Source organism: Ooceraea biroi, chromosome 9 (genome assembly GCF_003672135.1).
Source record: "Ooceraea biroi isolate clonal line C1 chromosome 9, Obir_v5.4, whole genome shotgun sequence".
Classification (NCBI taxonomy): domain Eukaryota; kingdom Metazoa; phylum Arthropoda; class Insecta; order Hymenoptera; family Formicidae; genus Ooceraea; species Ooceraea biroi.
In genome coordinates this window covers 11,216,997-11,243,747 of record NC_039514.1, presented here as the reverse complement: position 1 = coordinate 11,243,747, position 26,751 = coordinate 11,216,997, and the positions used below count along the sequence as shown (strand labels likewise).

The window sequence follows — 26,751 nt, the reverse complement described above, 5'->3', positions numbered from 1 at the left end:
GTTTCTCGTTACCCCGACAAAGTCCATTTCGCGCGTTCGATAGGTTAGGACCCGATCGGATCCGATCAGAATTACGAACTAAATATCGCGGCTCACAATGTGAGCCTCACATACGTTATATCGCGATAATGATCTTTACCTCTGAGCAAGTAGGCGGCGAGCATCATGTCCTTGAGCTGCGGCAGATAGAGACCGTTGAGCAGACCGTGGTTCACGTAGTTCATATTAGGAATCGAACCGTAGCTCAGTCCCGACCTCAAGTGGCTAGTCAAGTGGCAGGGATGTCTCAATTCTTGATTTTCGCCTAACAGGTCACAGAGTCTGCAGCGAGTGTTCTTGGTCATCCTGCAGCAGCGCTGCGCCGTGTCGTGCGTCGTCCGGCACGCACTAACCGAGAGTGTGTTGGGCCAATCTCAAAACTGGGCACTCACTTCGCTCAACCCCCGCCCGACACTCGAGTCAAAGTCCCGAGAGGGTGCAAGTTCTTCCCGAGGTATTACAAAAATAGATTTGTACGAGTGTATCACTATGTGCGGTCGCGTGCACTCTGCCACGGCACTTCACGTTCTGCTCCTCTTCCTGCTCGATCCTCTGATAAATCGGAAACGGAGGCATCATGTTATACGAACACAGAATACATGCGAGGCTTTGCTACGGTGGGGAAGCTGCTGAATGATCTCTCAATGTTAATCAGATTGCAAAGTCAATAGAGCTTCGTCGTGATTCTCGAATTTTAGTTCTTTTAGTTGTCCACATTGTGGACGCATGACGTAAACGACTGTTACATCAAATGCCGCACTATCAACGACGAGGCTTAAAGATCGCTTTCACATTTCTTGTGCCATAATTACACGTTACGAGTATATTAATTATTGAACATCGATGTTAATTGACATTAAGTGCATTACACATGGAGAAAGCTTTTTAATATCCGAGAAATTCTAGTAAATTGACCAAAAAAGACTGACAAAAAAATTTTTTTTAAATAATAAGAGTTGATAAAAATATACAGCCGAAAGGAAAAGAGAACATCTGTCGTATCAATTAATAGTATATTGTTGCTACTGAATACTGTTTAGTATTTGCGTCATTATTTGATAATTCGAATATGACTGCAATTTTCAAAATCTAATGATAATAACGGAACGACTCACTAAACAACGACGGCCAATGCAGCAACAACGATCACGACGAAAATTCGCGCGGCGAAGCGTTTCGTTGCGTCGACAGAAACTGCGAGCAACCGCGTTATCGCGTTACAGCTTATCAACGAAATATCTGTCTACTGACCGCGAATGGCGACGATGACGACGACGTCTCCGTGCCGCGCGCACTCATTCCGATCCAATCGAGGCGCGGAATCGACGACCTTCGGCTATTCGACATTTCTTCGAACGCGATGGCCGTGATGCGGGAATTAATGCGCTTCAATTGTTAGCTCTCGATTTGTATTGCCCTCGTACCTGTTGCTTGTTTAGTGTATCGACGTAAAGCGTAACTAAAGCGATTACTCTCCAGAGATGGTCCGTGCTGAATTTCTATGTTCTCTCTTACCGTTTGTTCTACCGGAAATATGTGCACACCTAGCCATAGCAGGTATACAAATTATTCAGTGCTTGTGTTTAACAAAGAAATTAAGCATTTATTTAGTTTCTTTTTTTTCGAAGAGATATTTGTTAGTTGCCCGATAAATGGAGGAAAGTATTAGAAAATGTTGGTGAATATTTCAAAGATTGGCATATTTTTATAGTCTTTTTATAGTTTTATATTTTTAGTCCAATTTCTTCAAAAACAGCAGCGAATGAATTTGCGCATATAATAGAAAGTTTTCTTCCTACCCTTGTCTATAGTCTATGAGTTTATAAGGGTTTCTTTACATTTCCGGAGTTTTTACATATTTCTGTGTTGACTGATTATGAATCGAGAACATCGCTGCGCAAGTTTTGAAGTACGCGCGGTCGAATATTCTGGGTATTTCTAATTATTCTCATTTAAAGTCAAAATAATCTTTAATAAATCTTTAGGTAATCGCAAAATGACATAAAGTTCATTTTTAAAGAATTGAATGATTCCAAGTAAAAATTGGAAAATGTATAAATGTATGACTTTAAATCCAATTGCTAAGCTTTAATCACTAAGCTTGAAATTAACAATATCATTCTGCAAATGTTAAGTGGCTATCTACTCATCGGCCAGTAAAGTGTAACAAAAGCGCTAAATAGCGCTCTAAAGTTATTTTACACAAATATTTTTAAAACAGACAAAAAAGAGAGAGATCTGCAGCATTTTCAACTTGAAATACTTAAGGCCGACGCTTCCGAATTTCTTTCATGTAAGAACCGAGTAAAAGGCGTTCCGACCCTTTAACCTGGCCGAGAAAAAGTTACCACGTTTTGCTTCGCATTTCATTGATCTGGGCAAAGTTTCACGGCAAAGAAGACATACTTCAAACCAGCATTTTCAACAGTAAATGCCGAAACACACGTCAAACTACACAAAGCTACGTTGAATCGGGGAGAATGCACATGACAGTATTTCTCGAGAGTTTCAAAGTTATCAAGACAAAACGCAGTTTACAATGCATTTACTTTGACACAACACGTTATCAAAAGGCGTGCGCGATATACTTCGCGAATGTATTCGAACGCATTTTCATTCGAACGACACTTTTTCGCGAGACATACGTTTCTCTTCCCTGAATTTGCATATAGAAAAAAAAGCGAAAGACCGGTTTTACGTGAAGATGAAATAAAACGGATTTCGCGTAGCGTATGATATTTCACACGACAATTTATCGGTGTATCGATTTTCTCTCAAAAGAAGAAGCAGCCGTTTGCCCGTTTCTCAACTCTTCCAGAAAAAGATGATCGCTGGCAGCGAAATGAATTAGGACAAATCACAGTTGGAAGCTGCGATCGCACAGCGAGGCGAGCGCAACACGCCTTTTATTCCCCGTCTACACTTCTCTGCGGCAAAACATACTCGAGAGAAGCAACCTTGGCCAAGTTTTGCGACAGGGAATATTGGAAATTCCGCTTTGTGTGACGCTACGTGATGCAATATATTTTGGCTTGATATCGCTTGGTCCGATCCTGCGATATAGAACAACAGTGCTTACATCGAAATAAATATACATATTATTTCGATATATGTGTTGCGCTAAATTAATTCAAAAGCGTTTCTTACTTTGCTCGCAAACGAGACGGTGATAAATATCCGACATCGATACACGATGTTTGATGATATCGTAACGTTGAGAAATGAACGACTCGTCGTAGAACGAGTCGACCACCGAAAATAAATTTCTCCCGCGGATATGCGTCCCTATTTTTCGATTAATTGAAATCAAGGTTTATTGCGTGTACGGTCAGTTATAATTACTCCGGAACATACACGAGTTATTCGTTTTTACCGATAAATAACTAAAATGAAACAGAGCATGTGCCGCGGTTAAAACGAACACGAAGTCGAATATATTTATTTCCGCAGTCTCTGCAGTTACTGTCGACGCGCAAATAAATTGCATAGATGCTTCGTATGTTCAAAAATAACTACGATTGCTGGAAGCGCCATCACGTTCTAACGTTTCAACTATAAATAATTAAACAGCGTCATTACTCACTGTTGCTTTCGGAAAGTTATTCTTGCAAGTTTAACATGATTTTTATGCTCTTCCGCTTGTACGATAAATTGCCCGTGACTTAATACTTTGCTAATTAACTGCAATTAGATACCTCTTTAATATCCGAAATGATTGAGACGACAATTAAAGAATAAGAATAAGTTTAGACAATATATTATTGTGACATTGACAAATTATCGTTAATTACCCATGTCACAGACATTGAATGCACACAAACATTCTGCAAAAAACCGTTAAAAAAGCTTGAAGGAAGGCATCAATGAGAACTAGAAGCCAGATATACAAGCAAGACTACATTCGGAATAAGGTAACAGTGGCTATTGTGTTTCTCAACAGATATCCCCATGATTTATAAAAAGCAGCATAAACTTTTGTCTCGACGATGTACTTTTTCGGCGCGTTTACGGCCCCCTACAGCGAGTCTCAGGAATGTCATTCTTTCGAAGCATCATCGACCCCAATTCACGAAATCTCCTTTGTATTGTTAAAAGTTAGGTGTCTCGCAGTTACGCCTCTCGCCCAAACTACCAAAGTTCACGCCCACAGTGTATTACGTCAGTCATTATTACGGTGTACCGTTCAAGATGGCGATTTAAGGACAAAGTTGGAAATTTCGGGACGGGAACATCTCGACTGCCTAACCGTGCACTTTAATCGTGAGGCGCGCTTGCACTTTGCGAATGAATGTAATTACGAGCGAAACATTGTCTCTGTATTTTCAGACACAGGGCACGAAAAACGGAATGTCACAACTTGTATAATATAATATAATTTGATAAAAATCTTGAGTAAGAGTAAGAATTTTGATTATTGCAGATGAACAACGCTTCAAGATTTATCAAAACTAGAAATCTTAATTTGCAACTACAGATCTTGTTATTTTTATCTACATTTACATGCAAAATATTTAATAAGATTACTTTATGAAATATGACGCTTATGGCGATAAATATTATCACTCACGAATTAACGAGAATCGCGCGAACTAGAGCAGTACAAGTTAAAGATAATCCCTCGCGAATTTTTTGCGGACACATTTTACAAGTCGGCTTGCAAATTAGAGCTTCTTTCCTTATGCGAATTTCTTCCATTGAATTTTGTATAAAAAAGACGGCAAAGCGAAAATGCCGTGTCAAGTTAACGTGAAACGGTTAACTCAGCAAGCACGATAAAAGCGTGGCCTTTTATATTCCACGTCCGTCTTTCCACGGTATCGTCTACTTTGCGCAGTGTTTTCCTCTTAGAAAAACCTTCTCTTCCTTCCTATCTCCTCCCCCGCACGAAATTAAAACTTGTTTTGACGATGTTCGAAGCTAATGTGGCTTCACTTAATCTCAAACCGATCCATCAATCGACCTTTTGCTCGTTCCACACGCTTAAAATGCGATTGAGGACAATAAAATTGTTAATGTTTTACGGTTAAATTTCCGTGTGAAATGCTTCTTGATGGAATCACTATACGCATTTCGTTACACTGGTGAGGATAGCGTCCGTTACGATTCTAACGGGACGTGCGGTGGTGTGAGTGAAGTTAAGTAAAGTGACGTCGGAAGTATAGGCGAAGTGTAGAAGAGTGTACCGTGTTACGGCATTATGAGATTACTTCGTAAAGTCCCCTTTCTTGAAGGGAGTTCTCCGCGGCGGTTAAATGCTGCGCGAAAACGATTTTTCGAGCATAAAGCCGCGACTACCGTTTTTCGACCGCCGAGGACACTGTTAATCGCTTAATAGAGAAACGTATCCCGCTCCCCTTTGATTACGTTAGCATTGCTAATTCGCAAAACTGCGTTTACCGTCGCTTTCTTTGCCCTTATTTTCTCAGCCGTGCGCGAGCTCCACCCTCTCCCCCCTCTTCCTTCTCCTCCTGCTGCCTCCCATCTCCCTTGACACGATAAAAGATCGCTCGGTCTCAATGGCCCGTGCTTTATTTATGCGATAAAATATAAGGAAGGTAAGACGCCGTAACGAGAGAGATTTTCTCTTTTGGTGCGCGAGCATGCGCGCGCGTATGCGCCGGCTGACGGAGAGCAATGATCTCGCGAGAAATCCGTCTGCATGCATCGCCACGCGAACGTAATCCCAAATAAAGCGCGTCGGAACGCGTCGGCCGACCAAATAAAATCGAATGAATTATTAACGACGATAAGGACAATGCGCGTCCGCGCGCGAGGAACTCTTGTGAAAGGCGAACTGTTTGCTCACACGAGGAAACCCGCGTGTGCGTTTCTTCAACCCCTTCGCTCTGCGAATCGCGATCGTACCGTTCCTCGTGCGCAGCACTGTAGCGTTTGTAAAGGATAACAATCGGAAAATTATCTTACTTCCCCCGCAGCGAGGTTCATGGTTTAATAACGTTTCTGCGCATTATTTATTTGCTCGATATCGCTCATGTTGTGCAAGAGCGATGCGAGCAAAAAAACTGTCTTCGATATTGCACATTGATGAAAATTAAAGTTGAAACGAGCTGATTCGAACGAATCATATCTGCGCGATCGAACTAGGGGAATTTCACTGATATTCCCGCACGCCTGAATAATGCTTCGCGCGAATTAAACTCCCTGATCATAAATCACGCCTCCTTGGATGGTCACGCAAATGAAACGTCATCTCGACGCTCGGACTAACGCGTCCAAGTTTTACTCGGCAACGTTAATGCATCGGGCACGTAGGGGCGCATGCCTGTACGAAGGACGAGAGATAAAAATACGCTCGCGTCGTCGCGGAAGCACTTCCTCCTTGTGCCGTGGCACTTTGCCACCCCGTGTTACCCCACGGTTTATACTGTACAAACGCGACGGCGGCGCCAGGGACTTTTTATCGCGCCAAGGAGCACCGATAAGCCCGAGCCGCTCGTGAGTCACGCTTCCGTTCCGCGCGCGCGCGCCAATGCGCGAGCTGAATCCTTCGCGCACGGACAGAGTGTTTCTTTCACATTCGTCATAAAACGATTATCTGAGCGACGCGGGCGATTACAATGCGGCGATACGCCACCTCCACCCTCCCACCTACCCTGCCTCGCGACGTGCGCGCGAATACATTTTCCCCTTATCGAGAAAATGATTTCTGATGGATGGATGGAGAAACGCCCCGATTCTCTTTTGTTTCCTGTCTTGCCTTGTTCTTCGGTAAACTGCAAAAATCTCCGGCATTCGTTGTGCGCTCGACGCTCAACTCTTTTGATAAACGGACGCCGTAATTAAGCCCCACCGATTGCGCGAAGGTTCTGATAAATGATCGCGGAAATACGCGATACGAAGCACGTAACATGATTCGCGCGTTCGGGGCGTGCCGAAGAAATAATCTAACGCGGAAAAAATCAAGTCACTCTATCAATAGCGGAAGTGTACTAGGGACATTCGAGTTACGGTGTGGTTTAAACCAGAAAAAGGCTACGCTATCGATATACGTATACTAATGTAAATTTCGTGTGGATTGAAGCAGATGATACGGTAACAATGCAATAATTTAAATAGCAGCGCTACAAAGGACGTCATTAGCTATGTGCGATCACGGCGCGGCGTGCCAGAGGCGCGCAACGCCGGTAAATTACGCTTCCCTCATGAGCACTTTTCCCCCCTTATCGAGGAAACAACGTACACCTAATGCTGCGATGCGTCCTTGGGGGATGGCGGCCACTGCTCGCGAAATCGTCCGCGCAAAACAAGGCAATAATAGCCGTGCGGCGTGATCTCATCCGGATCGGTAAGGCGCGAGTCCTACGTGATTCATGCGCCGAAGCCTTAAAAGAAGATTTTCTCGAGTCGTGACACGAAATGCCAAGAAAGAAGCGTCAGCGTCACGAGAAAAGCGTCGCGAAAACACAACGCCTGTTTTCACGTTATTCGATATCTTGATTGAATAACTGAGTATCTCGAGAAACCTCGAGATGTAATTCAAAGTTCATAGTCCACGTTTAGCATCAAATGCGTAATTCTGATTTTTTTTAAACTAATTTTTTAGAGTAATTTTTGTTAGACCAATATGGAGTGAGAAATCTGGCTAGAGAAAGAAAAAATATTTCGAGCTAAGTGTGAAAAACGCGAAATCAGATCATAGCTTTCTCTTTGTCTGCGACGCACGATCTTCTCGTCGACTTTATCGACTTTCTATCGCGGAAATCGACTTTTCCTGAATCTGAGTACCGTAGGGAATAGATTCAGACTCATGCTCAGCTCGCGTTTACAACGAAAGATTAATGCGCCGTTACTCGCGGGACTTACATAAAGACAGGCCGGTGTCAACAAGTTGCATCATTTTCCGACACGAACAGCTCGCCGATCATCGCACGCGCTGATTATCAAACGATGCCTCGTGGAGTGACGTGTTTGCACAATAGAAACATTATATAGAACGTTAGTTAAACATTACTGTCAAAGTTTTGCAGTGTACCGAGAAAAAAGAAATTGTGGCAATTTCTAATAATTTTACACACTCGCGCGCGCGCGCGCGCGCATGATATCTTTTACACAATTTATTCTTGATAAAAAATTTACCCTGATATCAAAGCACCATGTCAGATTTTAATCAAGGACGTACGATTTTAGAGAAGCTTTCAATCGTAAAATGAATGACTCAGTTAAAGGGTTAAATCTAGTTCGGACGGAATAGCGTGCTTTCTAACGAGTTAACTAGCAATCGAACGTGTTCCTAATTGGTGGCCTCCTAACGTAACACCCTACGGGTATCATGGCATCCAACCCTGCGCTAATTGTTCCAATGTGAAATCCTTTACGCGTTTCGTAATACCTTACGTTATATGGCGAAGATGATTTTAGTAATTTGATATCCGAGGTACGCGATAAATGTACGTATATTAAGATTTTATGAATCCAATAACGTATATATGTCAGAACTGCTGAGAAATATGATTATGAGATATTTAAAGCTCAGGTGAATCGGCAACGAGTAACATTGGCTAATAAAAACTGCTGATTAAGCAACGAGGAATTTTTTAATCTGTCTGCAAACATGAAGAAAGATAAATTTCGTGCCTGAATGGCTGACGGAATTAAGATGATCAAAAGTTTAAATAAATTTAATATACGACTATTACATCATGTATTTATCAATAAATATATTCTTGAAAAAAGAAGCAATCAAAATTATAATCTGTTTTACAGATTCCACAATGCAACTGTATTTAAATCGTAACATAACTTTACATGCTTCATCGCTCTGTGTGAAAAACAGATTAAGTCGATTTTTAATAGTACATGATCCTTACATCCGTTCCCTTCCATGATGGCCCGACGAACACGCGACACGCGGAATCCACGCGAGTGAGAAACGACGCGCGCGCGGAGCAGGTAGGTGATATGCGAGAGGATTACACGTTGAAATTATCTATCGGGCAATCGACGCGCGCCTATAATTCAGCCACCAGGATAAGCGGCGGAGGTATCAAATGGTAGGCGCTATTATTATCTGCTTCTTGCCGAGCAATTCGAGACCATTTGCACCTTCCGCCGTGCCCAGGTGCGCCTAAGTACGGTTACCGGCACAAGAACGGTAATTTACAATGTATATCCCCTCCCTCTCTCTTCCGCTATCTGTCCGATGTACGATACGACGTGCGAGCGCGGCTCTATCCGCCTCGAGGTGGAGTGATTCGAGGATACGCAAGGACGGACGACTAATCGGGCCTTACGGACGCCAAACTGATTAACTCGTTCGGATATCAGCTACGGGTTTCCAAGCGAGAGACATCGCGATCACCTCTTGGACAGAGCTATTCTGGAGAACCGTAAAATGACACGCGCATTACCTCCCTTTTTATACGATTTTTTCTAAACGCCGGGAAAGATACTCGGAATGGCTTCCAACTGCGCCATTTGAATTTTAGATACTGATACGGTCAATCAGCGCGGACTGAAAAAACGGGTTAAGGAGAAATGAAGCTAATGGATTTTATGCGTGTTACATGATGCAGTGAAAAAATACTCTCGAGAATGTTGGTTTCCATTTCCATTACTTCCGGGTTTTTGCATAATTCACGGATTTGCATATGTAAAGTGAGTTTTTGAAAAGCAGGTCTCTTCTCCGTGCTGCACGTAGGCGAGTACTTAGTCAATTGGATCAAAGATGAGCGGCATTTCAGGCTTGTGTTCAGAGGTAGAAACCTCACCACGACGAATACGTAGAGGCGCGAGGCGATGTTAATGACAATCGGGAAGATTGGCGTAAGAGTTGCGCGATGTGGACACACCTTGCTCCAGCATGACGCGCGGAGGTGTCACGATGCAGGACGATGCTTCGTTGATCGCACGCATCATCTTCTACGCAATAAAGATCGATCGTGAAGCTCCTAGGAAGATGCGCGCTCAAAGAGAAGCGAATCCGGCTCGAAACGATGCAGATCATCAGCGTAGGGTCGTAATTTCCCATTAACGCGTTCGAGCGAGAAAGAACGCGTTCGAAAGAGGGAGGCCGTGCAGGGACCCCGCGGAATCTCCCCCGTCGGTAATCGTCGGGGCGCGATAACGATATATACCGAGTCTCGTTATCGGTCCGACGGACAGCAGGAGGGTGGGACGTCACCCGCGGTGCGGCACCTCTCACGCTGGCAATCGACGGTTTAATGCACGTCTGCTGCGTCTGGCAGGTGATATCCGCGGCGGCGGCAGCGGGTCCTCTGTGCGCGTTGTTACAGCGTCGTAGTGCCGCGATTCCCGACCGGATTCGGATGCGCTCGGCGTTCCTCGGCGGCCGGCCGCGTCGTACGTGCGTCCCGGGCGCGAACAACGGGAAGAGACGAGCATCAAGTCGATGGTATACGGCGGCCGGGACGGGGATGGCCGGCAGGTGAGACACAGAAGGGACTGACGATTCTCTCTTTCTCTATCTCTCTTTGTACGGCGGGCAGACGCGCGGGCAAGAATCGAATAAAGAGGGATTCGCGAATAAAAGGAGATAGGTATCGCACGGTATGTAAGATAGGAGCGACGAAGGAGAGAGAAAGGGTTGGAAGAGAGGGACGAATGCACGACGTAAGAACGAACCACGAGAGGACGGGAGGAGTGAAGTGAGACGAAAAGACCGAAAGAGAGGAGGGAGAAAGCAAGAGAGAAAGAAGGAGAATACTCAAAGAAGGAACGGAAAGAGAGAGAGAGAGAGAGGCACGTGCGCGCAGCAGCTCGTTCCGAGGCTCGCGACTCGACTGATCTGTGCGTCCGCGAAGTCGAGTAGCGCCCCAGATTGCTGGCCGGAGTAGTCCTGCTGCACCGGGTCACGTACGAATCTGCTGCCACATCTCACCACATCACCGCCGCGCCACCACCATCATCATTATCATACTACTACTACTATTAGTATGTCAACGATTACTGATGATGATGATGATGACGACGATGATAACGATGACGATGACGACGATCCTTTATATCGGCCGTGACGGCGACGCGCCGCATGTTCATATCGTTCTGGCGGCGGTAATGCACCTCGCACGCACTTGGTCTCGGATGATGCGTCGTTGGTGTTCGTGTTACGTGTGCGCGCGCGTTGCCCGAGGCCGACGGCGCAACGCGCCAAGGAGAACGGTGGAGTACGCAACGGGGTGACCGCTACGCGCGCGTAGGGAGCACGGATTACGGTGTCCGGCTGGCGTCGCGTCGTTGCGTCGAGCACGTAACGCCGTCGTCGTCGGACTAACTTGATTTCAGAGAACAAAGATAAGGCGCGCGTGCCTTTTCGGATTTTTCACAGACTCGCCACGTAAACCCCATCCTTCCTTCCCGCCGCGGAAAATTCCGTGTACATCCGCGAGTAAACACAGCTTTCTCCTAGTCCCTCTATAATTTCTCTGCAATTTCCTATACCTCTTGTATCTCGTTTCCTGTTGTCCATTTCCTGTTATTGTGTTTACACAAGATCCCTCAGAACTAACACCGACGCTTTCTAGCAGCTACGGGTTTCTCGGCAAACGTGTAGTTGATTTTTTTGCTGAAAGAGGGTGAATCCAAGTGACTATTTTAATACTTGACGCGATGGGAGCCAATATACGCGATATGCCACTAAGCGAACACGAGCGAATGAAGCAGTGTTCACGATGCTTCAAATTGCAGGGCATTCGATTACACAGTCGGAAAGCGGAAGAGAAAACGAGAGAGAGGGAAAGAGAAAAAAGAAATGGAATACAGAATACGTGTTAAAAACCGTTCGACCAAATAAAAGACCAAATTTGATCGACGTGATAGCTGATGCTGTACAGGTAGCGATTTATTGAGGCCAGCGGAGCGGCGATTGCGTGTGTTTGATATCGGTATCACGCTTTCCAGCAGGCTGCTTTTGACTCTGGACTTTTTGAAGACAGCCATGCGTGCAATCCGCGTCGTGTGCTCGCTGCGAGAGCTATCGAAAGGTTAATGAATTATTTAGTGTTTGCCTCAGCTTCGTGCCAACCCTTGCAGTCTACGTGGAGGAAATCGACGCATCAATTTCAAGTGCAGAGTTTAATATAACGAACGGAAACAGTTCGATATCTCCTAGCAGAAACGAATGTTTTCGATTTTAAATCGCGTATCGCAATTTTCGTTCAATGGAAAGTTAGAGCCAATAATTTATCTAGTTTCCAGCTTTTAACTCGAAAAGTTTCAGCTATCAAAGATGCAAATAAAATCTTTATTACGATAAACTTCGATCAAGAATTTGCGACAAATTTAGTTCTCCTGTTATCTATTTACTTATTTGGCATTTTGCATATTTCCTTCGGGAACAAGTCAACGTATTTCCGTTAGTCGTCAAAATTGAACTGTCTCTTAATCAAAACATAATTCGTACATCGCACAGCTTAATTCGCCATTAATCTTTCCCTCTAAACGTTCTCCCTTTCCCATCTGTCATAATTTAACAGCCATATGTACGGATTGGAACGGTCTTCGGTTTTGAGAGATTGAACATCGTACCTTTAAAGAGCAATTGGGCGCGAACAAAGCATTACCGTTACTCCTCGTAGTCTCAAGTCACCGACAAAGTTCCAGCCGAATTGATGAGTTCGGAGAAGGAAGGGGTTCGCAGGCGTGCTCCCTCGTCGGTAACTTCCATACAAACTAGCACGCGCTTTGCTCCGTACGCTACTTAATAACGAGCGCGCAGTAACCGAGACGCCGCGGTGTTCCACATCGGGAGATTCACAAAGGTATGCATACACACAACAGACAGACAGACACGTGTGGAGTGCGTGCAGGATCCTCCGAGCGACGCTCTCGACATCGGACGTTCGGTCGAACGGACGGACAGACGGACCAACGGATGGACGCGGTATATCGGTGGCGCAGCCCCATAATCGATAATTAAAGCGTTTCATCGCACCACGTCGAAAAGGCTTCTAATCGACGCTAATTATCGTATCGCTCGTAACCGGCTTCGCTAGTATATCCGTGCTCACGCGCGTGCGCACACGTCCTTAATTTAATATGACTCCCGAAGGTGTAATTTATGCTCACGCGAGTACACCTACTTACCCTACGGGGTCCCTCCCTTCCCGTTCTTTCGCTCAGCTTCACCGCGATTTAACGTCTCACGGCACCCCGGCCGCGCGGCAGGGAACGCTGAGAGCGAAGAGCGGGCAGAGGGAGGAACACGGCCGTGGTGGACCTGACGCGGTGGCATGACGTCTAACGATACTATGAATAATTCATTATAATTAACCGGCTACGCGGAGCTGGGACGAATCTCCACCTTCGATCTCTCGCCCGATGACCGGGGGCCGGCGCGATCACGATCTATTTAAATCGGCGTAACTAGCTTTAACGCTGGGCCGCCGCGTACCCGGGGAGCCCGACCACGGGACGGTCTCCCCCCTGTAGGGTGGTAATTAAAAGCGAGGGGAGTTATTATCGCGCGTTACCTAGGAAGACCGATCGCTATCGTTCCTCCCGTTTACACCCGGGTGATACACCCGCTTTGTAGCAAGCTGCACCGAAGAAGCAAGTATGCGGTATATGATAGATAAATATCAACCGTTTACAATTTTAAGAAATGACTGTTGCTTTAGCGATTGGCGAAGAAGAAAGTGTGATATATTATGTTATAAATTTTATGCCACGTATAAAATATTCGAGATCAATGTACAATTTGTTACATCGACGTAAAAAGATGGACACACGGCGGTATGTTAAAATTTGTTGAATCACTCGGCGAGTTAATGCTCAGTGTCAAGGCGATAAAGAATGCTGATCCTGCTATCAGGTCCAGCTTCGAAAACAGAATACATCGTCCCTATATGGCCATAATCGCCGCTATAAAGTAGCCCCGGCCGGATCTCATATACCTCGCAATCGCCATCTCGCCATCATATACGAGAAACGAAGAATTTCTTCTCGTGCGATGTAACGACGGGAGGATCATTTCTCGCGTGCGACAGTCAATCGCGCGATTTAACACGCTTTCACGTGTTGCACCCATCGTCTCCCTCTTTCTCTTTTCTTCTCTCTTCCGGACACTCGCAATATCCAACCAGATAATAAACATAAATTCGGTTATCGTTGCAACCTCAGGATGGTCATTTTTTAACCGACTGTTAAGGCCTTTTCGTTGCAAAATCGATGCAAAATCGATGCAAAATCGATGCAAGACAACATTATTGTATAAAATGAAAAAATTGGGATAAAATCGATTCGAAAATGCTCGATTTTTTGGTTTTATATGAAAGAATGATATTAATGAGAAAATGATATTAACACCGAAACAACGCAAGGTGCTTTCTACGGAGGAAAAAACGTCTAATTACAATTAAAAGCAAATGAGATCCCTTTGGTTAGAAAACAGCGAACAATATCGCGCGCGATTTCGTTACAATTAGGAGAGCTAAAGGGTGGGTTGTCCACTTGAAAACGCAGTTTCGCGATAACGGGAGCGTGCCCGTCCGTCCGCGCGAAACTTGTTAATAGAAATGCGAGACAGTTTTCGCAAATAGGTCGCGACGGCTCGGTGCGTGACGACGGATTGTGGGCCGGTGACAGTGCGATTAGCAAACCGGAGCAACCGTTTCGGCTCGCGAACTTTTCAGCAGGGTCGGTGGAATCCTCGAGATGCGCGGAATTCAAATACTTTTCTATCGACCGCGACTATGTGCATCTCTTTCTTTCTCAATTACTAGATGTGCAATGGATAGAAGATTAAAGCTTAATCAAATATGTATTAATTTTCTTACAAACACGTATTTGAAAATGGAAGAGAAACATTAAATGGAAGCCACTGCATCTTTAAAAAAATAATTAGCAAATTTCATCATTCCAAATCATTCAAACGACATATAAAAATGAATAAAGCGAGATGATGATGCTCAAACGAAGCAAAGGAATTTTCAACGATAAGATTAGTAGTCCTGGTATTTTCGTAATAATCGCATAATCGTGAATGCTCATCAGTTTCCGATGATTTTATAATACCAATTGACGTTATCGACAGAAAATCATCATATTGTCCCATTTATCCGAGCGTCTCGATTATTCCACTTGACCCTACAGGACTGTCATCAAACCGCCACTATCGGCATGTCGAATGTCGAGGCGGTTAATCAAGTTCGTTGGAGCGTGCTCTCGCGCCATCCCGGCTTTATCCCCGTTCACGAACGTTCGCGAACGGAACTTCACGTGTGCGCGTCGTTGCCCGGCCAGCGGTTCCCACGGTACGTCCCTGTGTGATCGACTGCGCGCAAACAAGGTCGAGTCGAACGTCGGGTGTGACGCGTCGCTTCGCGTTATGCTACGACGTAGTAGGATCCAGCGTGGCTAAATGGCGGTAGGCGCGTGGATCTCGGGCCGATTAGGCTCGTCTCCGGACACGCACGAGCGGATCGATCGGCCGCCCCTCGAAACCGCAAGAGGCGAAGGCCAGCCGCTGCTAACAATGCGAGATATCGCTTTGCGGCGCGCGCGCGCGATTGCGCAAGCCTTACGAAACGAAGTGCCGGCCACTTTTAATATTCGCGTTGGAGAACGGCGGAAAGAGAAGGAAAGCGAGAGAATGAGAGAGAAAGAAAGAGAAAAGATGAGGGGGAGAGAGGGGAGTGAGAGGGAACATCAGCCGATCAGCGTGAAAGGGTGCGCGGCTCACTCGATCGGGGTACTGGCGAACCACTCGATGTGCGTGACGCAATGGAGGATAATGACTGGGTAATGGACATTCGTACCGCCCGGTTTGACCCTTGATTACGGGTCCGATGGTCGAGAAATTTCCGCGCGCGGAAATCGGAAGTGTCGGATAGGAAATCCGCTCCGAAACAAGGTACAAAACCGGACTGCGGATTCCGATGAGCTTTCGAGACTTGGAAGACTCGGGAATGATATCTGTTCATCTCTTAACGATGAAAACATTTTGACGTAAATTTATCGCAATTTTCTGTTACTATTTTGCTACGTAACGCGACCGATGCTTCGCCTCTTGACGACGATTTGCGGAATTAATTCCGCTCTTATTTCGACGTTATCATCAAACAATTTTCCATCTAATATAAGAACTGTCTTCACTAACTAGCATAATTTGCAGATATCGACAAAAGTACCATTTCTTCGTTAGTTGCAACAATTTCGCGGGCTCTCCTTGGAAATATAAAGCGTGACGAAACCGGAATACCTACACGGAAAGAAAAAAGTAGCTGCCATAGCTAAAAACTGCGTGTGGTAACTAAATTCAGTCGTAATATATGGACAGCTAAATTTTAGCTCTGATACCTATTTTATTAGATAAGGTTCCTAATTCATTAGCTGCAAGAGCAAACAGTTTGCTGTAGGTTAGAAATTTATAGCTACGGCAGCAAACATTTTTTAGCAAATCATGATTAGCTACGGTAGCAAAAATTTTTCTTTCTGTGTAAATGATCTGACTTAATTTCGAGATAAGAATGCTACTATATACAATATACGCAGTTGTTCTGTTGACGGAAAAACCAGAATCGCGCTATTTAACATCTCCGGCATCTTACTTCTACCGTGCCCAGTACGATAATAGCAATAGAATTTCCATGATGAAATCGAGATTGAGCGTCAAGGTGCTCGCCACCGGTACTTCGCCGATAATAAAAAACAAAAAAGAAATAAGCAGAAGATACGAGCGCCAATTAAAACCCGCTTAGTCATCACACTTCTTGATCCCGCGCGAAAAAACAACCGAGTCACGGTGTCGTCTACAAAGAGATCTCGAACAATCGGGCAACTCGCTCGATTACGATTCCGGCAGTTACGAATACGGTATTTGCGATGGTTCAGACATAACGAAACCTAGAGCGGAGCGAAATTAATTAAAGTACAATGAAAAACGCGTATCGCGCGCCTCGGAAGTGTAAGAAAATATCGAGAAACGCGAGAAGCGACACGCTGCACACACTGATCCTGCATCCGAGTTGCGCTTTGTGCCCTTTGTACCCGGATGCATAATGAACAGGCGGACGACTCGACGGCAGAAGCGACGAAACGTTGATTTTCGGTTTACGGCGTTGTTTTACGGCGCTTTGTGGAGTCACCCGACGCGACTTCACAGACAGAGGAAGGAGGGGAGAAAAAAAAGCGCGACAGCAAGGATTCCAGACAGACGATTTTGAATTTCAAACACGCTATCGAATTTGACAGTGTTCCCCGACACGTCGACGATACTCCGATCGCGATTTCGATAACGTTTCTTGCTTCCAAGTTCGCTCTATCGCGCGACCCACAATTTGCGACGGAGAAATTATCTATAATTTTATGTATCACAAAGTGAGGGTCGTATTGTCGTACTGAGAAATTCGAATTTATTCTATTTTGCCGTAAACATCAGAGATGTAAACGGAATGTACGTAGAAAGATATTAAAACATGAACAGTTAGAAGATAGATGTTGCATAATTTCCACTTTAAATTTTTATCAATAGAAAACACTATTCTCGTAATGTTATTCCTAAAGTTGGAATTATACATGCGGAGCGCACAGGACAAGCCTGATTTCTCATTCTTTATCGATCGGAGATTATCAGTAACGACGTGTCGAATCGATATCCCGACAAAAGGCTCGCATTTCGGGAGACGTAACGTAACTTGAAGGCGGAAACGTTAACGCAGCTGCGCGCGCGATGTCCTTAAGTGCAACAATGCGCTTCGTTCCCGTTTAACAATTTTATTTGCGTCCGCAACCGGTTTCGCAGAATGCAAATTGCCGCCGCGTGCCGAGGAGTTGCAGCAAAACGCGTAACACACCGCGCTTTGTAGCGAACTATAACTACGACTTCGCAAACATCGTCATCTCCACAGACGCCAGCCTCCGCAGCAAGTTGCTCGACTACCCGAGGACGGCAGTTTGCGAAACGTACATTTCGGTTTAAGTAGTCGGCAGGCTTCTATTGAGAAATAGCACGGATTCATATGGCAGACGTATTAATCTCTCGGATGACGTTGTGTCGAGGTGTATCATTCCCGGTGAGAACTCATCGAAATTAATTCCTCGCTAGAAATTCATACCCGACGTCAAAAATGATACGTCGTGATAGATAACAACCGTGCGAATCGAATTTCCCACGAGATGGAATCAGTCATCGACTTGTTAAATTGCTGATAAATTCAAGCACGATCAGCGTAAAGTCGCGAATTCCTTGAAAAATCGGTTTGTCATGCGCGCCGGATAAAAAGTGAACGGAAGCGGAGATATAAAAACAGAAAGGTGAGACGAGTTTTTTCGAGATCCGAGAGCAGACAACGATCGTCCTCGTAAATCGCTCACGAGGAATAATGCCGCGCGATTCGCTTTTCCGCGCTGATGCACGCGCGCGGGAAACAATCGGCTGCAAATTTCATTTATCGTCGGACGATTTCACTTACGGACCTATCGCCCTGGCGCGATAATAAAGTAATAAGAGCGACAGCCGACGCGCGCGGGAAACATCGGTTCACTTGTTCCCTCGACAACGTGGCGCCCATCGCCGTCAACGGTGAACCATTCGAAACTATTACGGTTCATTGAATTGCAAATGCTCGGGCTGTGCGTTACGGACCGCGGTGGATCCGCGTTTAAACGCGAGAAACGCTTCGATATGAGTGACACGCGAATTATAAGATCTCTCTCGGAAATTACGTCTGTAACGAGGATGTATGTACGTTAGATTCGCGGAACGATTCTCTGCCATTTTAGCATACTGGGTCATACAAACACAGACTAAAAACGGCAAATATTTCGTTTGCCCGTCTGCTCGCTGCGAAAATGATACGCTCCGACTTTATTCTTATTTTTCCACGAATCGAATAAGCTACTTTGGTTTTCATAAATCGAAATTTGGAAATCCGATTAAAAGCGATTCTCAATCTCTCAACTTCCATGAATTTTGCACATCTATCATGATTGGTATATAAGTGCTAATCACTAGTATTTTTATCGATGGTTTTATCTCGCATAGCAGTCTCGGTCGTTTGAACAATGCTGAAACCCATGTTTCCCGTTCGCACGGTTTATTCTGGTATAATTATTATCGGATTTCGTAGAAGTTGATGTTGACTGATTACGGTGAATGTACGATATTCCATGATGTCTGTTTATATCACAGTTTTTTCCACTTTTATTCATATTTCTCATTTATATTGTACAATTATTTTGAGATATGATAACATATAAAAATACCGTATCCGATATGTACAATGTAATCATCTCTGTATAAATAATATAAAGTATTATAGATATCCCAAAAAATACCCTAAATACGAGTTGAAAAAAATTTGAGAACATAAGATCAAAAAGCATTTGTTTCCAGAGTACCCCGAAAAATTTTCAAATATTTTTTCAGCCAGAAATTCAGTCCATTTGCGTGCGTGGAATCGATTCTTTAATTAATAATTTTCTGTGAAGGTATCACATGTCTCTATTATGATTTGAAAACAACGATTGTAGATACTTGAAAGAAGCCTGACATATATTCTTGTCAACGCGAAATCGTCTCGAGATTAGTAGTAGAATCCGCTGTCGAACATCGATGCCAGCCGAGGGGATGCCTCGTGTGTATCGATAGTAATTGCTAGCCGATCTGTGGGATCGATGTTGTTCGCGACGCGTCAGGAATTAGGAGTCACAGGATGCGCGGGGAGGGAAGGCGAGGTCTATACCTAATCGGGCCGCCTACCGTTCCATTTCCACGTAGGCGGCTTATGTATCCATGTAGTTGACTTCCCTTCCCTCTTCCCCATCTCTCTCTCTCTGTTGATCCTCGCACGTTTACATAAGCGTCCCGTTTACGTGCACTTCGATCCTGCACCAGCCGAGCGACACGATGCGGTTCCGCGCGACGAACGGGGCATGCATCGTCGTCGCTTGCGATGCATGGAGCGCACAAATTGCGAGACGTCAGCCCGCTCGTCGCGATCGACTGGCTGGCACGCTCGTTCCCGTGCGTTTACAGTTAGTAATCGAAATCTACTTATAGGTAGATCTCCCATGGCAAGACAGCTGAAACGCGCGCCGAACCTGCCTCCTCCTGGGACTTCCCAGTGTCTTCAAGGATTCCAACTTCTTGGTAAGCTTTACCCGATAGGTAACCATATCTTCTCTTTTTTAGAACTCTAAACAGAGACAAAGATATGTTACTTGTCGGGTAAAATTTACCAAGAAGTTGGAACAATCGGCCCTAAGAAGGATATTCGGGTAACGACGACGCCGATACCGGAGCGTTGAGTAAGATCACGATACAGAAGCGCCGAGAACGTCTCGTGAGATGTTCGAGATCGGAAAGTACGCGTAGCTTATAAAAAAGAATTAAACTTTAAATAAAATAGAGAACTTCATGGAGGGAAAGAGAAAGTGCGGGAAACCCGTCGTGATCCATATATGATACTGCAAAATTATGTTTTATTCCGTAGGTAGAACCTGTCGTCAGTCTTCTGAGATACTGAGGGAGAAAGCACAAATCGCCACGTACGCGCGTATCGCCCAAAGGATAGCGAAGCTATCCTTATCAGCTCTCGTTATACCTGACACACCGAAAAGCATTCTATCAACGTGACGGTACGCGTTTTTATAGCCACGTCCTTATCAACGACAGTCTTCCATCTCGGAGTGCATCCGGTTTTCCAGGTCGGTCGCAACCACCGGCGATTTATCATGTTATAGTTTTGATAATCGGGGCCTAAGCCACGACGTTACCACGACCCGAAAGATCGTAGCGGGATAATCTCGTGATAACCGGAAGGGCCGGTAGAAACTTCACTTCGCGTGAACGGACTCAGAAAGCGCTGAAGTGCCGGAAACCGAATAGCCGCCGTCTAAACGGACGTAGATCCTTCTAGAAGAATCCCCGCGTTTACGACGACAGAATCGAAAACGACACGCGCGTATTTAAGGAGGATAAAGTGTATCCAGAAGATAAAACTTTATCGCGATTTTGCTCGTAAATTATTTCCACGGAGTTCTCTATATTTTTATCGATGATAGTTATCAAAATTTGTAGGGTCATTTAAGACTTTTTCAGAATTTTTACAACAAGAACTCTTTCCGGACGAGTAGAAATTCTCATAAGTAGCCCATAAGTACAATAACCGTCTCGATAACGAAGTTTTCGATAACAATACAATTTGCCGTAACAACGTGCACACTCCAAGTTCGATAGCTCTCGCGATACCAGTTCTGCTCAACTGAAAATAGTTTCGCGCGCGATCTGGCCGAGCTCAATTTCGGAAACCTGAAACTATTCCTGCGGATCGACAAATATGCGGATTTGACGGAACAACTTAGCGAGTCGCTTTCCAAAGTCGTCTCCTTTTCCTCGAGGTAACTTCCCCTGACTTTCGCTTGCACTGAGTATCGCATTATCAAAAATTCTATGTCATTGCGAATTCAGTGGATCGACAACAACGAGCATAACGAGACTGCCGACAATCAGTGTTTCCTTCTCGGAACTGCGAGCGTTTTGTTTCATGAGAATTTAAACAGGTGCTCCTCGTTGGAGGACCTGCCGGTAGATACGCAAAATGCAACCGTGTGCATATATGCACGCACGCACGCACGCACGCATGCATGCACGTCCGCCCGCACTCACGTAAGCATACGGCGCCGTCAAGGCCATGACGTCACCCGCAGGGGTAGACCGTTTCACCCTTCCATCTCTAACCCCATGAAAAAGGAAACCGGATGATTCTGCCCGGTCGGCTCTCAGGACTTCCCATGACGTGCTTCCAATACGCACGTATTATTGACTCACGCGTGCACGGCTAGGTAGTTAACTGCGCCGCTGATTCATGGCCAAACAAAATAACGTCGATATTTTCCTCTCGTGTCACCAAAAGTATGAGAATAACTTGCCTATTATAAATTGTCGGCGCAGATCCACGATAGTTCTATTTTATGACAATATTCAAATAAGCATCTCTTCAATCGGTCATGCATAAATTTGCAGATGCTCATCCCAGACGGTTGCAACACAGATATTATTTTAATATTTTAGCGTTTTCAAGATTATCCTCTGTTAACTAAAAAAAGTAATATTGACTAGCCGCATAGGTAATGCATTTATTATAGTCATCAAAAAATTACAACAGATTTTTTAAATCTTCGGAAAATTCTTTGCAAAAAGACACTATATCTCAAACTTACTTCTATTCGCAACATCATGTGGTGTCCATATTTTCTATAAAACGGCAGCCGTCGCGATTAGGCCCTTTCTCAGTGATTAGCGCAGTGAGAATTAAATTGTCGCACGATCAACGAACGGATCCACGAGATCCGTCGAGAAGATCACAGGCCCAGGACGCGACGGTGCCAGTCCTCGAGAGGAAGAGATGGTCCCTTCCTCCGGAAGACGCGCGGTCCCACGGGGAATAAAGGGGGATGCGCGTGGTCGGAAAGGGATTCGCTCGTTCCGAGAACCCAGAACTTTCCCTCAGTGGAGGAACCGGCCGGCGGGATGGGCCGGCTGGGCCCGAAAGAGGCTACGTTTCGACACGTAGCACATCTGCCAGTTGGTGCCTCTGCCACACAGCTGCCAAATAATGCGACCGATCCCTTCCTGACCTTCTCACTTCTCGTCTCGCTCCTACCTATCTTTTCGCTCTTTCTCCATGCGTTTCGCTTCTTCAGCACGGCCTGTTCCTTCGTCTGCTGTTCTTTCTCTCTCTTTCTTTTCCCCTTCTTCCCTTTTCTTCCATCTCGGTCTGTCTTCATTATTTCCACAGCGGCACAGGCCTCTCCTTTATGCGCCAAGGCCCGATTCCCGCTTTGTATTCGAATCGACAAGCTGCCGCGTAAGAGCGACGAAGAAAAGACCAGAAAAGAGACGAACGAGAGAGAAAGAGAAAAGGGCAACATGTCGGTGTGCGAGTACCGGGTTTACCTGTGCCTTGCTAATGCGAGGACAGCCCAGACAAGCCCGGGGCTCGTGTCCCAAAGTACAAAAGACTGCCGGCCGGCGCGTTCATGTGCGTTATGTATACATGTACATGCATTCGCGTACGTCCCCCGTGTGCGCGCGTATGCGTGACTTCTTATTCCGTGTATCCACAGAATGTAGATCACCTCTGCTGCTACTATCACCCTTCGTCGGCACTGTCTCGAGGAACGGAAGTTTCTCTCAGTTGCTCTTTACTTTTTTTCTCCTTTAATCGTGATACCTGTTCCCTGAATTAATCGAAGAGTACGTTGCTACTCGAGAGAGTGCTACTTGCATACAGCTGCGATTTCGCTTTCCGTTCTCCATCAACGATAGTCGCGGGAGAAACGTTGCCGCAAACCGCAGGAAAATTCCGACGCCGGGTATTCCTAGGTGAACGTACACGTGGGATTCTCATTTTGTTCACGTCCTCGCAAACGATGATAACAAGACAGAAAGAACATCATTTTGGTAACAACACGTCATCTTTGACGCATTGCCAAGTATCAATTTAGAAATCTTCACAAAGCATTTTCGTCTTGAATACATCTTGAAATTCGTGACCAAAAAGTGGCCGACCTTCCACGTATATTTCAAGCAGCAATTTTACAGATCGTAAACCTTTGACGTTTTCACCAGGTATTACGAAACAAAAATGAAAGAAGAATGTTACGCCGAACGCCAAACGATAACGCGTTGAACGCACGAGAACGACACGGGCGCGCGGGTTCGTCGTTCCGAATTCCAAATTGCGAAGGCGCGAAGCGGATTACGCAACGACTAGAAAGGCGCCGACACTCTCAACGTTATACTTAACGGGCGCCATTGTTGCGCAGAAGCTCGCGTTCGTTGCATTATCTCGACGATAAGACTTTCACCCACCGACCACTCGCACTCGCGCACACGTTGCACTTTGCCGCACGCATTATTTTTCCGCGAGCGACACGACGCAACGCTCGCTTGTGGCACCACGCGCGCAATGCTTCTGCGCTGCGAGGCCGCTCGAACGCGTAATCGATGAGGGACGCGAATTAATAATGCCGATACGACCGCGCGACTCGAGTCATGCATAGAAAGAGAGAAAGAGACAGGGAGAAGAGAGAGAAAGGGAGAGAGAGAGAGAGTCAATGCAACCGCATTGTCGGAATGATCCAATCGCGGTCAACATTTCTGTCCCGGAAAGAGAATCTTTTTCAGGTCGCCGATTATTTCGCGCGGAACTTGTTCAGCGAACTAGAATGAAAACTCCACTATATATCGCGCTTTAGAAATTTCTGATCCCTTCCATTTCTCGTTCAGTCCCTTTTAACTCTGGGCGAGTAAAATTACCATTCTGTCAGTTCGCGATGTTAGTATGTCGAGGAACAAAGAACGAATCTCGACGCGCTCGTCCGCCCGCGATGCGATTGTTAATCGAGACGACGAAGATTAACAAGGAAGATGATTAACATTCTCGTCGGGATAGGCGAACGGTTGTTTTCTTGGCGAGAAGACGCACGTATCGATTCGCGCGGCACGCTCCTGCATCTCGATGTACAATATTTTCGATTTCTGCCCTCGCCGTGGGGATGGTATCCAGACAGTATCCACCGCGTGCATTGTTAACTGATTAGTCGACAGCTGTGCACACACAACATCGCACGTGGAGTTTCTCCGCGCGGCTCTGTCAAGTTGGAGATTTTTAATTTACAGCACCTCACTCGGAAGATCACACCACACCTTACCGCCACCGTAAACTAGCGCATTTTCAATGCGTGAATCGATAACACTGGACTATTTCGCGTCCGCATTAAATATTCGCAACGTGCGATAGAAACTGCCGATAATTACCGCGCTGCATATATTTCTGTATATTTTTCGGATAGTTTTTTAAATTATCGCAAGATTCTTTAATTAGGATAATCATTAGGGTAATTATCAAATTATCTCATACTTTCAATTTGCGGAATGTTTCTTTTTTTTATTTGTATAATTGTAATTGCGGCGTCTCTCTCGCTTATCTAGTGCTGATTGATCGCCTGAGTATACATATCGTGCGTCAGCAATTCTTTTCTCTTTCTAATATTGTCGTCCGTCAGAACGCGATAACGCGGCGAAGATACGAGGCAGGTTTCACCCGAGGATCAATTTCATACAGGAAGCAGATAACTAAACGCGTTGCGAGCGCAACGGAGAATGCGAACTGGTTGCCTACCGGAAAATAATGAAGCAGCGAAGTATAACGTCGTCGCACTAATAAAGATCGCGGATGTCACCGAACAGTGAAGCGTCGCGAAACTAGTTATTTTATATGTTTCAAATGACTCAAATTGATTTTTTTATGATTTATTAATGATCTTCACAATTAAGAAAATGAGAAATATTCTTATACACATTTTTAAATATCTGGACCTTTGTAGCAGAAAATATTAGGTTGTATCTATTCGTCCCGTTTGTTTAATGTTTTTATAACGAATATATGTTACAACCTAATAAAACGAGATAATCGGCTAAATACATTGATATATATAAACTATTTTCCAAGTAATATGATAAGAGATATGTATAATAGATTACCAAGTAATTAACTAATCATAAGTGACAAAGCTGTTCTAATTAAGAATCTATAATGCAGCAGATCCTATCGCATCCGCAATTAATTAACCGCCAAATCCGTTTCACGTCATTCCTGACAAAAATACTTTCTCACGTAATTTCCCATTCTCATTTGTCTTCCAGACACGCCAGTAAAGAATTGGAGGATTATGGAAGAAGCTAATAAAAAGGAAGAGAGACACGATAGCGGGAATATTTCTCGGGAGACTCCCTCGTAGCGTGCACTGGAGACCTCGCAGCGTCATTGGCTTTAGAGAGAAAAGAAAAAAGAAATCGATGGTCAACGGGGTATACTACTCGTGAAAAGGGGAGACCCGAGAAAAGATGTCGCCGGTCACCACGAGCAGGCGGAATGTTTAACGCTCCAGAAAATTAGGAACGTCCTGCTTGCAGAAGTAAAAGTATACCTGAGGATTGCACGACTAGTTCGGTCCCTCGTTTCTCCCTTTTCCCTTTCGTTCCCTCTTCGCCCTTATCCACCCTCAAGATGCAAGCTCGAGACGGTACCGCGTAAGGAAAAGCAGAAGGAAGCATGGAGAGGGAAGGCTGGCTTGGTAACGGAGGATGACTAGAGACGGACGAGCAAGACGAGGGTACGTTGCGTCCGGGTCTGCCTGGCGTCCTTCGCCGCGAAGTAGACAGCTGTTCCGTTTATTTCTTCCTTTTCTCTCATCGCAACAAGGCCCGAGTTCCGTGCGTTCGTGCACGTGCAGCGTGAAACGCGCCTAATTCCAGCAGGCGATCCACTTTGGGTGGAAAATCCGAGTACGAAGACACGAGCGAACAACGACGAACGCTGTTACGCGAATCTAAGAAAATCAGAGGACGTGCAGTTTATGTTCTTATTTATGACTTAATTAATATAAATGTTCGACGAAAGAACAACGCCGAATAACACGGCATATCGTTACACGGCTGAACGAAATAGATGTTATCAGGGAGATAACTGCGATTTCAAAAAGTCAAACGTTCCTCATTAAACACGAGCCATTCTTGTTTCTTGATAAGACTACCGAGTCTGAGATAAGAAACCGAGTCAATTAGAGGACCAATTTCAAAGCGGAACTAAACGACTGATTTTGAGCCACTAAACAAGGAGTAATTTCTGGGATTATTGCGCCCGTAGTAATCTGTGAATTCTACAGCGCCGACCTCTTAATTAATGCCAGCTCATTAACACGTATGAATTATTTATCTGTTTTGCC

At 45.1% G+C, this 26,751-nt stretch overlaps 1 protein-coding gene and 1 long non-coding RNA gene across 4 annotated transcripts in view; one reads left to right on the top strand and one right to left on the bottom strand.

Annotated features, from left to right (window-relative positions):
- LOC105281587 overlaps positions 1–26,751 on the bottom strand; it is a 103,771-nt gene that overhangs the window by 51,535 nt on the left and 25,485 nt on the right. The gene's annotated exons all lie outside the window — the stretch shown is intronic.
- Positions 350–26,751, top strand: part of LOC105281586 — a 31,584-nt gene continuing 5,182 nt past the window's right edge. The window contains exon 1 of the long non-coding RNA XR_002193446.2: positions 350–26,726. This is a non-coding gene — a long non-coding RNA (uncharacterized LOC105281586). The remainder of the gene's footprint in view (positions 26,727–26,751) is intronic.